The 12,156-nt window shown below is 43.3% G+C and overlaps 1 protein-coding gene across 4 annotated transcripts in view; it reads right to left on the reverse strand.

Annotated features, from left to right (window-relative positions):
- Positions 1 to 12,156, reverse strand: part of BCL2L14 (BCL2 like 14) — a 70,833-nt gene that overhangs the window by 16,140 nt on the left and 42,537 nt on the right. For 3 of the 4 annotated variants that reach the window (XM_043515098.1, XM_038380810.2, XM_038380827.2), the window contains exon 2: positions 11,887 to 12,008. The gene's annotated coding sequence lies outside the window, so the exon portion shown is untranslated. Of the gene's footprint in view, positions 1 to 11,886; positions 12,009 to 12,078; positions 12,094 to 12,156 lie in introns of those variants that run through there. The other variant, XM_038380804.2, reaches the window with a different exon arrangement.

Consider the following 12,156-nt stretch of genomic DNA (forward strand, 5'->3'; position numbering starts at 1 on the left):
CTACAAACAGAGGCCACAGCAGATCTGCTTCCAAACCCAGTGCAGGCAGACTCTCTCTTTAGTGTATGGGAAAAGACCACCAGCCTCCGCATCTTCCCACTCAGTAATGGTGGATGGGTGCAGATGCTGCCTGGGACACATGCTTAGAAAAGGTCCTGAAAGTATTTGTATTAGTCTGTCGATTGTGCTTCTCTGCCCTGGTAAGTCACAAAACATGAGGTATAATAGCAAACTTGTCATCTAATGTACTGCATTATTTCCACCCACCCACCCCGCCATACTTCTATCATCGAGCTTTAACTAACTAAAAATGTAGGAAAGAAAGTTAGTAGATTAACTTTAATATCTTGTCTGTGATGCCTCTCCCAGGAAAAATGTCTGATACGCTGTTGGAATTCCAATAATTTCCTATTCAAGAGGTCCTACAATTGCCCACTGAAGTTGAAGGAAGCTTCCTTCATCTTCCTCCATACAACTTCAGTGGTTGACTCCTCATTGGCATGTGAAGTGTCCTTGGAAATCCATGAGTTCCAGCTTTCCAATGACCTATAACAACCACCTCTGCACCTAGTGGTTTGCAAACTATTAGACCTTGAAAAAGTCACTGGGCCTTCAGCCCAGGCAAAAATGTAGGCTATTTATCATGCAGGGCAGGATATTGCCAGAGTCCCAAGGAACTTGAAGCATTTCGCTGCTGCCCACTGTTGCCTTGGAGTTCTGTCTACGCAAGAGAAGTGCAGAGTTCTCACAGTGAAATGACTGCATTGGAATAAGAAACACAGGCAACCGACCTCCACGTATTGCTCTGTTTTAACTTTATGCACTTGCCAATGTCTTGAGCAAGGATGTCAGGTTACGGACTAGTCCACGGTGGGCAAACTTTTTGGCCCGTGGGCCACATCACAGTGTGAAACTGTATGAAGGGCCAGGTAGGGAAGGCTGTGCCTCCTCAAACAGCCTTGCCCCCCGCCTGCTCCCCCACTTCTCGCCCCCGCCTGCCCCCCTCAAAACCCCTGACCCATCCAACCCCCCCCCCGCTCCTTGTCCCCTAACCGCCCCCTCCCGGGATCCCCACCCCAACCCTCCCCGGGACCCCACCCCCTATCCAACCCTCCCTATCCCCTGACTGCCGCCACCCGAATCTCTGCCCTATCCAACTGCCCCCTGAGGGGAGACAGCGGGGTGGGGCTGAGGGCTAGCCTCCTGGGCCAGGAGCTCAGGGGCCGGGCAGGACAGTCCCATAGGCTGTAGTTTGCCCATCTCTGGACTAGTCAGATATGAAAGAGGAGCAGCTTAGAAAGTACTCTGATGTTGCACTGGATTTTAAGGGTTTTTGTTGAGGCAAAAACAATCTCCCCAACCACCTCTGAAGACTGGAAATATTAACAGATTTGGTTTAGGCCAAACCACATATCCAAATAAACAGGAATTTCAGAGAAATGTGGGTATAAACTTTGTAACTTGGGTCCAGTTCTAGCTTACAAACCTACAGCCCCCATTTACCTGTGTGTATATTGCAGCTCAAAATCATATTTCATTTTAGACCTTATGCTTTTCATCAGAGGGGAAAGACCCATTTCAGCCACTGCTTTAGGAAATCACTAGAGTCTTTAAAGCTATGGAAAGAGAGGTCAGTGCTGGATCCGAAAACATTTAAATAATAATGCAAGCCACGGAGAGAAACAACAACAGTTGGGGATGTGGAGGGTGAGGGAAGAGGGAATCAGATTAAAAAATAATAATAAATAATAATAATGTTTCCAGCCATAGTGTCTATCTTGTGTGTGCACATGCATGATTTCCCAGGCTTCTGTGTACTAGTAAGTAATTTATATCCTACCTTCCCCAATTCTTCATGAACACCAAACACAAGAGAGACTCTGAACTATTTACTGGGCAGAGATGAGGTAGCTGGGATATAGGAAAAAGGGGACACTAGTCCCTATCTGTACCAAGTAGCTACTGCCCGCAGTAAATACAATGCCTACAAATGTTGCACCATAGACTCTAGTGCACAGGCTGAGCTGTTTAGAAATGGGCTCTAAAGGCTGCTCTTAAGGACATGAGCCACTGAGTTTACCAGTAGATAGAAAAGGAGTACTTGTGGCACCTTAGAGACTAACAAATTTATTAGAGCATAAGCTTTCGTGAGCTACAGCTCACTTCATCGGATGCATTAGGTGGAAAAAACAGAGGAGAGATTTATATACACACACACAGAGAACATGAAACAATGGGTTTATCATACACACTGTAAGGAGAGTGATCACTTAAGATAAGCCATCACCAACAGCAGGGGGGGGAAAGGAGGAAAACCTTCCATGGTGACAAGCAGGTAGGCTAATTCCAGCAGTTAACAAGAATATCAGAGGAACAGTGGGGGGTGGGGTGGGGAGGAGAAATACCATGGGGAAATAGTTTTACTTTGTGTAATGACTCATCCATTCCCAGTCTCTATTCAAGCCTAAGTTAATTGTATCCAGTTTGCAAATTAATTCCAATTCAGCAGTCTCTCGTTGGAGTCTGTTTTTGAAGCTTTTTTGTTGAAGTATAGCCACTCTTAGGTCTGTGATCGAGTGACCAGAGAGATTGAAGTGTTCTCCAACTGGTTTTTGAATGTTATAATTCTTGACGTCTGATTTGTGTCTATTCATTCTTTTACGTAGAGACTGTCCAGTTTGGCCAATGTACATGGCAGAGGGGCATTGCTGGCACATGATGGCATATATCACATTGGTAGATGCGCAGGTGAACGAGCCTCTGATAGTGTGGCTGATGTGATTAGGCCCTATGATGGTATCCCCTCAATAGATATGTGGACAGAGTTGGCAACGGGCTTTGTTGCAAGGATAGGTTCCTGGGTTAGTGGTTCTGTTGTGTGGTGTGTGGTTGCTGGTGAGTATTTGCTTCAGATTGGGGGGCTGTCTGTAAGCAAGGACTGGTCTATCTCCCAAGATCTGAGAGAGCGATGGCTCGTCCTTCAGGATAGGTTGTAGATCCTTGATGATGCGTTGGAGAGGTTTTAGTTGGGGGCTGAAGGTGATGGCTAGTGGCGTTCTGTTGTTTTCTTTGTTGGGCCTGTCCTGTAGTAGGTGACTTCTGGGTACTCTTCTGGCTCTGTCAATCTGTTTCTTCACTTCATCAGGTGGGTATTGTAGTTGTAGGAATGCATGATAGAGATCTTGTAGGTGTTTGTCTCTGTCTGAGGGGTTGGAGCAAATGCGGTTATATCGTAGCACTTGGCTGTAGACAATGGATTGAGTGGTATGATCTGGATGAATGCTAGAGGCATGTAGGTAGGAATAGCTTACCCCATAACCTCAGCCATGCAGAACACAGTGCCATCCACAGCCTCAGAAACAACTCTGACATCATAATCAAAAAGGCTGACAAAGGAGGTGCTGTCGTCATCATGAATAGGTCGGAGTATGAACAAGAGGCTACTAGGCAGCTCTCCAACACCACTTTCTACAAGCCATTACCCTCTGATCCCACTGAGAGTTACCAAAAGAAACTACAGCATTTGCTCAAGAAACTCCCTGAAAAAGCACAAGAACAAATCCGCACAGACACACCCCTGGAGCCCCGACCTGGGGTATTCTATCTGCTACCCAAGATCCATAAACCTGGAAATCCTGGACGCCCCATCATCTCAGGCATTGGCACCCTGACAGCAGGATTGTCTGGCTATGTAGACTCCCTCCTCAGGCCCTTCGTTACCAGCACTCCCAGCTATCTTCGAGACACCACCGATTTCCTGAGGAAACTACAGTCCATTGGTGATCTTCCTAAAAACACCATCCTAGCCCCTATGGATGTAGAAGCCCTCTACACCAACATTCCACACAAAGATGGACTACAAGCCGTCAGGAACAGTATCCCCGATACTGTCACGGCTAACCTGGTGGCAGAACTTTGTGACTTTGTCCTGACCCATAACTATTTCACATTTGGTGACAATGTATACCTTCAAATCAGCGGCACTGCGATGGGTACCCGCATGGCCCCACAGTATGCCAACATTTTTATGGCTGACTTAGAACAACGCTTCCTCAGCTCTCGTCCCCTAATGCCCCTACTCTACTTGCGCTACATTGATGACATCTTCATCATCTGGACCCATGGAAAAGAAGCTCTTGAGGAATTCCACCATGATTTCAACAATTTCCATCCCACCATCAACCTCAGCCTGGACCAGTCCACACAAGAGATCCACTTCCTGGACACTACGGTGCTAATAAGCGATGGTCACATAAACACCACCCTATATCGGAAACCTACTGATCGCTATTCCTACCTACATGCCTCTAGCTTTCATCCAGATCATACCACTCGATCCATTGTCTACAGTCAAGCGCTACGATATAACCGCATTTGCTCCAACCCCTCAGACAGAGACAAACACCTACAAGATCTCTATCATGCATTCCTACAACTACAATACCCACCTGATGAAGTGAAGAAACAGATTGACAGAGCCAGAAGAGTACCCAGAAGTCACCTACTACAGGACAGGCCCAACAAAGAAAACAACAGAACGCCACTAGCCATCACCTTCAGCCCCCAACTAAAACCTCTCCAACGCATCATCAAGGATCTACAACCTATCCTGAAGGACGAGCCATCGCTCTCTCAGATCTTGGGAGATAGACCAGTCCTTGCTTACAGACAGCTCCCCAATCTGAAGCAAATACTCACCAGCAACCACACACCACACAACAGAACCACTAACCCAGGAACCTATCCTTGCAACAAAGCCCGTTGCCAACTCTGTCCACATATCTATTCAGGGGATACCATCATAGGGCCTAATCACATCAGCCACACTATCAGAGGCTCGTTCACCTGCGCATCTACCAATGTGATATATGCCATCATGTGCCAGCAATGCCCCTCTGCCATGTACATTGGCCAAACTGGACAGTCTCTACGTAAAAGAATGAATGGACACAAATCAGACGTCAAGAATTATAACATTCAAAAACCAGTTGGAGAACACTTCAATCTCTCTGGTCACTCGATCACAGACCTAAGAGTGGCTATACTTCAACAAAAAAGCTTCAAAAACAGACTCCAACGAGAGACTGCTGAATTGGAATTAATTTGCAAACTGGATACAATTAACTTAGGCTTGAATAGAGACTGGGAATGGATGAGTCATTACACAAAGTAAAACTATTTCCCCATGGTATTTCTCCTCCCCACCCCACCCCCCACTGTTCCTCTGATATTCTTGTTAACTGCTGGAATTAGCCTACCTGCTTGTCACCATGGAAGGTTTTCCTCCTTTCCCCCCCCCTGCTGTTGGTGATGGCTTATCTTAAGTGATCACTCTCCTTACAGTGTGTATGATAAACCCATTGTTTCATGTTCTCTGTGTGTGTGTATATAAATCTCTCCTCTGTTTTTTCCACCTAATGCATCCGATGAAGTGAGCTGTAGCTCACGAAAGCTTATGCTCTAATAAATTTGTTAGTCTCTAAGGTGCCACAAGTACTCCTTTTCTTTTTGCAAATACAGACTAACACGGCTGCTACTCTGAAACCTACCAGTAGATAGAAACCAATCTAAAAAGCCATCAGGCTAGAGGCAGAAAGACGTTAGGTAAGGAGCAATTAAACCAGATAAAGAGGAGGTGAGAATTGCAAACACATGTAAGAAACAAAAATGAAGGAAGGAATTCTAACTGTTGTGAGAGACTGAAGATGGGAAAGGAACTGGATAGACACAAGGGCCTGATTCTCAGTTATCCCATCCCTACTTGTGGGGCAGGGATGCAGACATAGCTGTAAAAATACCTTTGTAACTCCTATATCCGGGCTGGTTCTGAGTCCTGCCCAGTCCCAAGTGCAAGAAGCAAGAGCAGCCTTTGGGCTCCTCTAATTTACACTGCTTCTCAAGGCTTCCAGGAAGCAAGGTGTAGCTGTAGGTCAATATTCTCTAGTCACATCACTCCCCTGCACCTCCCCCACTCACTTCCCCTCTTCCTATCCCCATTCCTGACCTTTTTAAAGCTCCTTCTCATTGCTAGTAAATGAGAACCAGGCACAAGTCCTGAAAAGAAAAACTGAAGAAGTGACAGCAACAATTTATCACAATCCCTTTTACGGATGAGCCAGAAGGCTCTCAACAAGACTGCAATGCAAGGTTAATATGCCTATGCATTAGGATATCCTAGCAACTAAAGGTTCAGATTCAGGCAGCCATTAAAGTTGTCATAGCTACAAGAGAGTCAGATAGAAGTGGCTGCAGAAGGGGAGATCACTGGGCTCTTAATGCAATGGATATTTTGTAGGGATGCATGGAAAGAATTCACCTACTGCCAATCATAGATCAAAATTAGAGGACTTTGTATATGCATCCTCCTACTTTTACAGCTGCCTCAGCGTTCCCAGGCTAATATTGACAGGGTCCTCAGGAAGCCGATCCTCAACTGGAAGGATGCGTCCTGGCTTCTGAGAATGACTGGAGTAATAAGATATGGTTAAAATGGGAGACAAGATTGCTCCCCAAGATTTGACAAGATGGGGGAGTTTTCTCCAGGGAAAAAACTAGCTACAAAATATATTATAAATAACCCTCCCGTCAGTGGAGACACAGTGAAGTTGCCATGTGGTGTTCTTAACATGAGATGGCCAGGACCTTTGTTTTACATTTCTTTCAAAGTTGGATGATATATAATAGACTATTTCTCCCCCCTACAGAAGGAGGGACTAGAGAGGACCTCACTCTTTCAGATTCCTGCAAACAAGCTCTTATGCACCTAACAACTTTCATCCTGGAAGAACCCAACATGTAAAAGAATCAGCCCATTCATCAGCTCTGGGCCTGATGCAGCAGCTTTGCTTATGAGAGTAGCCCCTCTGAAATCAACAGGACTATTTATGACTGGCCCTTTTCGCATAAGGTTGTAGGAGTTTGGGGACTCTTCAGGATTATCACCATCTCACAAGGTCAGTAACAGGAGAGATCTAAGGGTCATGGAAAGGATTTCAAGAGAAGCAGCATCTCGCATTAGATCTGACCTAACACTAGGTTTCAGCACTTGGTCTCCTGAAGACAGACTCACAGACTTTAAGGCCAGAAGGGACCATCGTGATCTGGTCTCACTTCCTGCACATCGCATGTCACCAGAGCCTCACACACTCCTGTAATAGGTAAATAACCTCTGGCTGAGATACTGAAGTCCTCATATCTTGATTTAAAGATGTCGAGTTACAGTGAATACACCATTTACTCTAGCTAAAACCAGCAAGTGACTCATTCCCCATGCTGCAGAGGAAGGCAAAAAATCCTCAGGGTCTCTGCCAATCTGACCTGGGAATTTATTCCTTCCTGACATATCCTAGCACCTAGGACAGGTCTTCACTGCAGCATTAATCTGAGTTATCTACGCTTCAGTCAGCCTTGCTTGACTCAGACCAGACACATTCCAAGATATCACATGAGGTGAGTCTAAGCTGGTGCTGTACTCACTCGTATGTGTTGCTAGGACGTCTGGGAGGTGCATTCCATGGATCTTTGTACTGCACTAAGCTGTACTGCTCCATGAATTCTCTCAGTGAATTGTAGGAAAACTTGTCTGTCCTTTCTGGACACGTAGGGGGAAATATGGAAAAGTACTGGAGGAATAGCAGTGCTCACCTGTGTCCACCCTACAGAGTAGCTGTGTAAGCAGCTGACTAGTAGTGCTCACTCATATAGTAGCTTATCTCCCCACAATTGGCCAGCCTACCCAAGTTAAAAACACCATGTCACCCAAGCATTTTGTGTGTGGATTGGACTGAAGTTGGGGCAACTCGAGTTATAACTCAGCTTAAAACAGCGAAGCCAAGCCCCGAAAGTGAGAAGCCACATTCCCTAAATTGCTTTACGCATCAGAAATGTCACTACTGCAGGTGGCAGGGAGAGCACCTAAAGCCAGGTCTTGGCAGGTATTAAAAAAAAAAAAAAAAAAGGAGGAAATAATCCATAATTAATTTATTACACTGTTTAGCTGAAAGTTTTAAGTCAATTTGTGGTTTAGAATTGTTGTTTACAGAATACTTTCCTCTTCATTACCATGTCACTCCTTGACCATCATAGCTGGGCTCTGAACAGAGAGCTCATCAGCCCTGTCGCATGAGAGAAGTGAGCTGTAGCTCATGAAAGCTTATGCTCAAATAAAGTTAGTCTCTAAGGTGCCACAAGTACTCCTTTTCTTTTTTGCGAATACAGACTAACACGGCTGCTACTCAAACTCATTTCCTTAGGAATTGCTTTTAGATGAGAGTTTCTGAAAAGATGGCTTTTTAATGTGTGTATTTATTTGTCTTTACTCATGCTCAGGAATCCCTGAAAGAAGCTGAAACCAGAACCGGTACATTATTCTCTAGGCTTTGCTGGAATTTAAGTATCTTGGAGGAAACAGGAAGTGTTTTTATTGAGGATGGTTTGGAGAGACCTGGTGTTGGCTCATTCTCTGTCTGCCTGGCCTTGTTTTTCAAAGTTTCTGGAGTTCGCAGGCATCTGAGCAGACACAATGTTTACTTCACTCTTCTTTATTTTCCTGTAGCCCCTCCCCCCCCCCTTTTTTTTTTTTTAATTCTACTGGAAAAGTGTCATGTCATTATGGTACTTTCCATGAACTGGCATGTTGCCTACTCTCATGATATGAATCACAAGTCTTGTGATATCAGGTAGGTATTGTTTTAAACCCCATATGAACCTCTGCTCTTTTTTGTTTTGTTTTTTAATGTAAAAGAAGTTTCTAGCCATCACGATTACAGAGAAAAACTTGAAAGTGTGAAGCAACTGTGCACTAGAGTCTGAAAGACAAAGGAAGATAACAAAGGAAAAAAACAAACAAACAACCCTCCCCCAACAAAAGACTCCCCGCCCCCACTAAAATGTGTGTTATTTATAATTATTTTGGTATTCTTGAGTTTGGCAACAGTATGGATGAAATTCATTGATTCTAAGGCCAGAAGACACCATTAAATCACGTGTTGACCACCTGCATAACCCTGGCCATAGATTTCACCTAGTTCCCCCTGTATTGAGCTCGATAACTTGTGTTTGGCTAACAGGTTTTCCAGAAAGGCATCCAGTCTTAATCTGAAGACACCAAGGGATGGAAGATCCACCACTTCCATTGGTGTTTTGTTCCAATGGTTAATCACCCTCATGGTTAAAAATTTGTGCCTTTTTAAAATTTGAATTGCTTTGGTTTTACCTTCCCGCCATTGGTTCTTGTTAGATCGCTCTCTGCAAGATTAAAGAGCTCTTTCTTACCCAATATTTTCTCCACATAAAGATATTTGTGCACTTTAAACAAGTCACCTCTTGATCCTCTTTTAGATCAAGCGTACCAAATTAAGCTCTTTAAATCTCTTGCTCCAACACATTTTTTGTAGCCCTCAAATCATTTGTGTGTCTGTCTCTGTATCCTTTCCAGTTTCTCAATATAACTTTTAAAATGTGGACACCAGAACTGGACACAATATTCCAGTTTCAGTCTCTCCAATGCAATACTCAGAAGTTTAGAAAAACAAAGCCACCACACACCCTTCTTTTCCTTCTTACTATTCCCCTCTAGGTCATGTTCCTCTGTACCAGACATGGACCAGCCACAGAGCTTGCTTACAGCCACATCAGATATGTTCATCACAAGATCCTTTAATGTTGTACCAGGTACGGCCAAGTTTGTTTAAATAAGGTATTTTACACATTTCCATCCAATAGCTGAACAGTATAATACACTCTAGCATCCATTATACAATCCATTTTGTTTGAATGGACCCAGTTCCGAAATGATCTGCACTGCTCTGTAGGACTACCTTCTCCTCATTGTTATTGATGTGGAAATGATATGTGGGCTTGGAGTCTTGCGCTGTTACTGCACTGATGTGTCAGAATAGATTAACAAATATTTTAATTTGCCTTTCCTTTTAGTATGGTGCTGTTCTGCCTTTTCTTTATTACAGAACAGTTCCGTTTGGGAATGAAGGGTTTGTTTATTTTTCCAGAGAAAGATCCTCTATTTCTTGCATTTGTTATTTTACCCGCATGTATCTGAATTACAGTAGCATTTTGGAGCCCCATTGTGCTAGGCGCTGTACATAGAGTTATAGACATGAGGTAAAGATAGACTAAGAAGTCCAGTTTTGATTTCTAATCTATATCTTATTGCTTCACTTCTTGGGTTATACAAGAAGCTTGGATGATTTACTGTGAAACCTGTTCTGAAAAAACAAAAAACTTAAATAAAAGGCAGTGCAGGAAAAACTGACTAGATAACAATTTCTCTCACTGAATCATCACACGCTCACACATGCTTTTTTCTTTCAGTTCTGCTGCTGTTTACATGCGGATTCACAGTCTAACGTAACTGAAAGCAGAATTGGGCATCAGAGTTTTTGTTTTGTTTTTAAAGGGGTGGGCAGTTCTTAGACTTCTTTCAGAACACTAAAAGAAAAGGAGTACTTGTGGCACCTTAGAGACTAACAAATTTATTAGAGCATAAGCTTTCGTGAGCTACATGTAGCTCTCTGCTACTCTGAAACCTTTCAGAACACTATCACTTATAAGCCCTCCGCCCTGCCACCTTAAAAGCCCCCACAACATGCCAACATTGCCCCTGCCAGTAAAGGAGGATTGGAAGCAATGCCATTTTGTATTCTAGAGTGCCCATCTAAGCACTGCTTTTACAATACCCTTCATCCAAGAATTTCAACCCACTTTAAAAACATTAAGTCAGCTATAACATCCCTATGAGGTAGGCAAGCATCAGCTTCCTCTAATATGGACACACAGTTGGTTCTGGATAGAACGCAGCAGCTTTTTAGGCCAGGAAGTTAAGGACATCTTATCGAACCCCCAACTGAAGGGGTTATTTAGAATTAACAAAAGTTGAATTTCACCAGGACACTAAAGTTAAACACTCCTATTTTTATGCAAACCTCCACTGGCTCTTTAATGAGTCAGGAGAAAAACGGACATACAACAAATCCAGGCTACAGGAACATGCTTTCAGGTATATTCCTCACAGAAGAGGAGAAATTCCCTGCCTAATTTATGGCTGTTCAGGAGAAACTTCCTGTACTCAGAGCTGAAGGGAAAGTCAGGGACTTTAAAGGAGACAGACGGCTTAAACGGGACATACAAATTTACTTTCAATACACTCATAAATGGCTAAGAGTTCATATTTATGCCACAGCCAATAAATCAAATCTTCAGCTTCGCAGTGATCGTTAATTCCATTCTGGGGCCTGGTTTAGTGATTATTACTCAGAGAGAAGAATGAATTACCACCACTTCTAAGTTGCAGGATTTAAAAGATCATTTTGGTTAGAGATGGAGAAATCCCACATGCAATTATTGACCCAGCTGGAACCTGTGTAGCCTTTGAGTTCTGAGCTGGTCTCACAAAACAAGGAGGTAAAGATGCACATTCTGCATGAATTCACTGGGTGAATCTTCCACTGACATGAATTAAAGTTCTACAGGTAACAGGTATACACAGCATGGATTGTAGAAGAGAACTTTACCCTCTTCAGCTAGACAAGCAGAACTTTCTTTTAAAGCACACTGAGTAATGTTTTCACAAGTTTTGTAAGCCAGCTGTGTAAGAGCTCTGAATATTTTGGTTCTAATGATCCCAAAGGGGCCTCCAGCTTTTTCCATTTCTAGCCCAATCTTTTTTTTTTTTTAAATGACAAAGTACTGAGTTAAAAATTACAAAATGGAATATATTATAAACAGTTACATCTCTATGTGAATGAAGTTCACATTTACAACACTTGATCGTTTAAATAGTCAGAAATGGCCCAGCATAGCGTAACAGAAAACCAAGTGGAGGGGGAAAAAAAAGATTAGCATAAATTATTATTTTAGCTTTGTTTTTACCTTCCGCTGAAGTTGCACCAACAGGCCGTAAAGTCTCTTGAGCTCAGCACTTCCTTATGTTTTTCCGGTCACTATTTCTTTTCTGTTAAAACCAGTTGAGTCTTGTAATCTTCCTGGCTTTCCTTCAAAGGAAAGGGCGTAATGTTTTTATTTTAAAATTTCAGCCTTTTGTTAAAACATTTGCTTACATACTTCCAATAAGGGCAGAGCTGCGCTTGAGAGAGTGTCCTTCACTTCCTTATCATCAGAGCTACCATAGAAATCTGCCAG

The sequence above is a fragment of the Dermochelys coriacea genome, chromosome 1 (assembly GCF_009764565.3).
Source record: "Dermochelys coriacea isolate rDerCor1 chromosome 1, rDerCor1.pri.v4, whole genome shotgun sequence".
Classification (NCBI taxonomy): Eukaryota; Metazoa; Chordata; order Testudines; family Dermochelyidae; genus Dermochelys; species Dermochelys coriacea.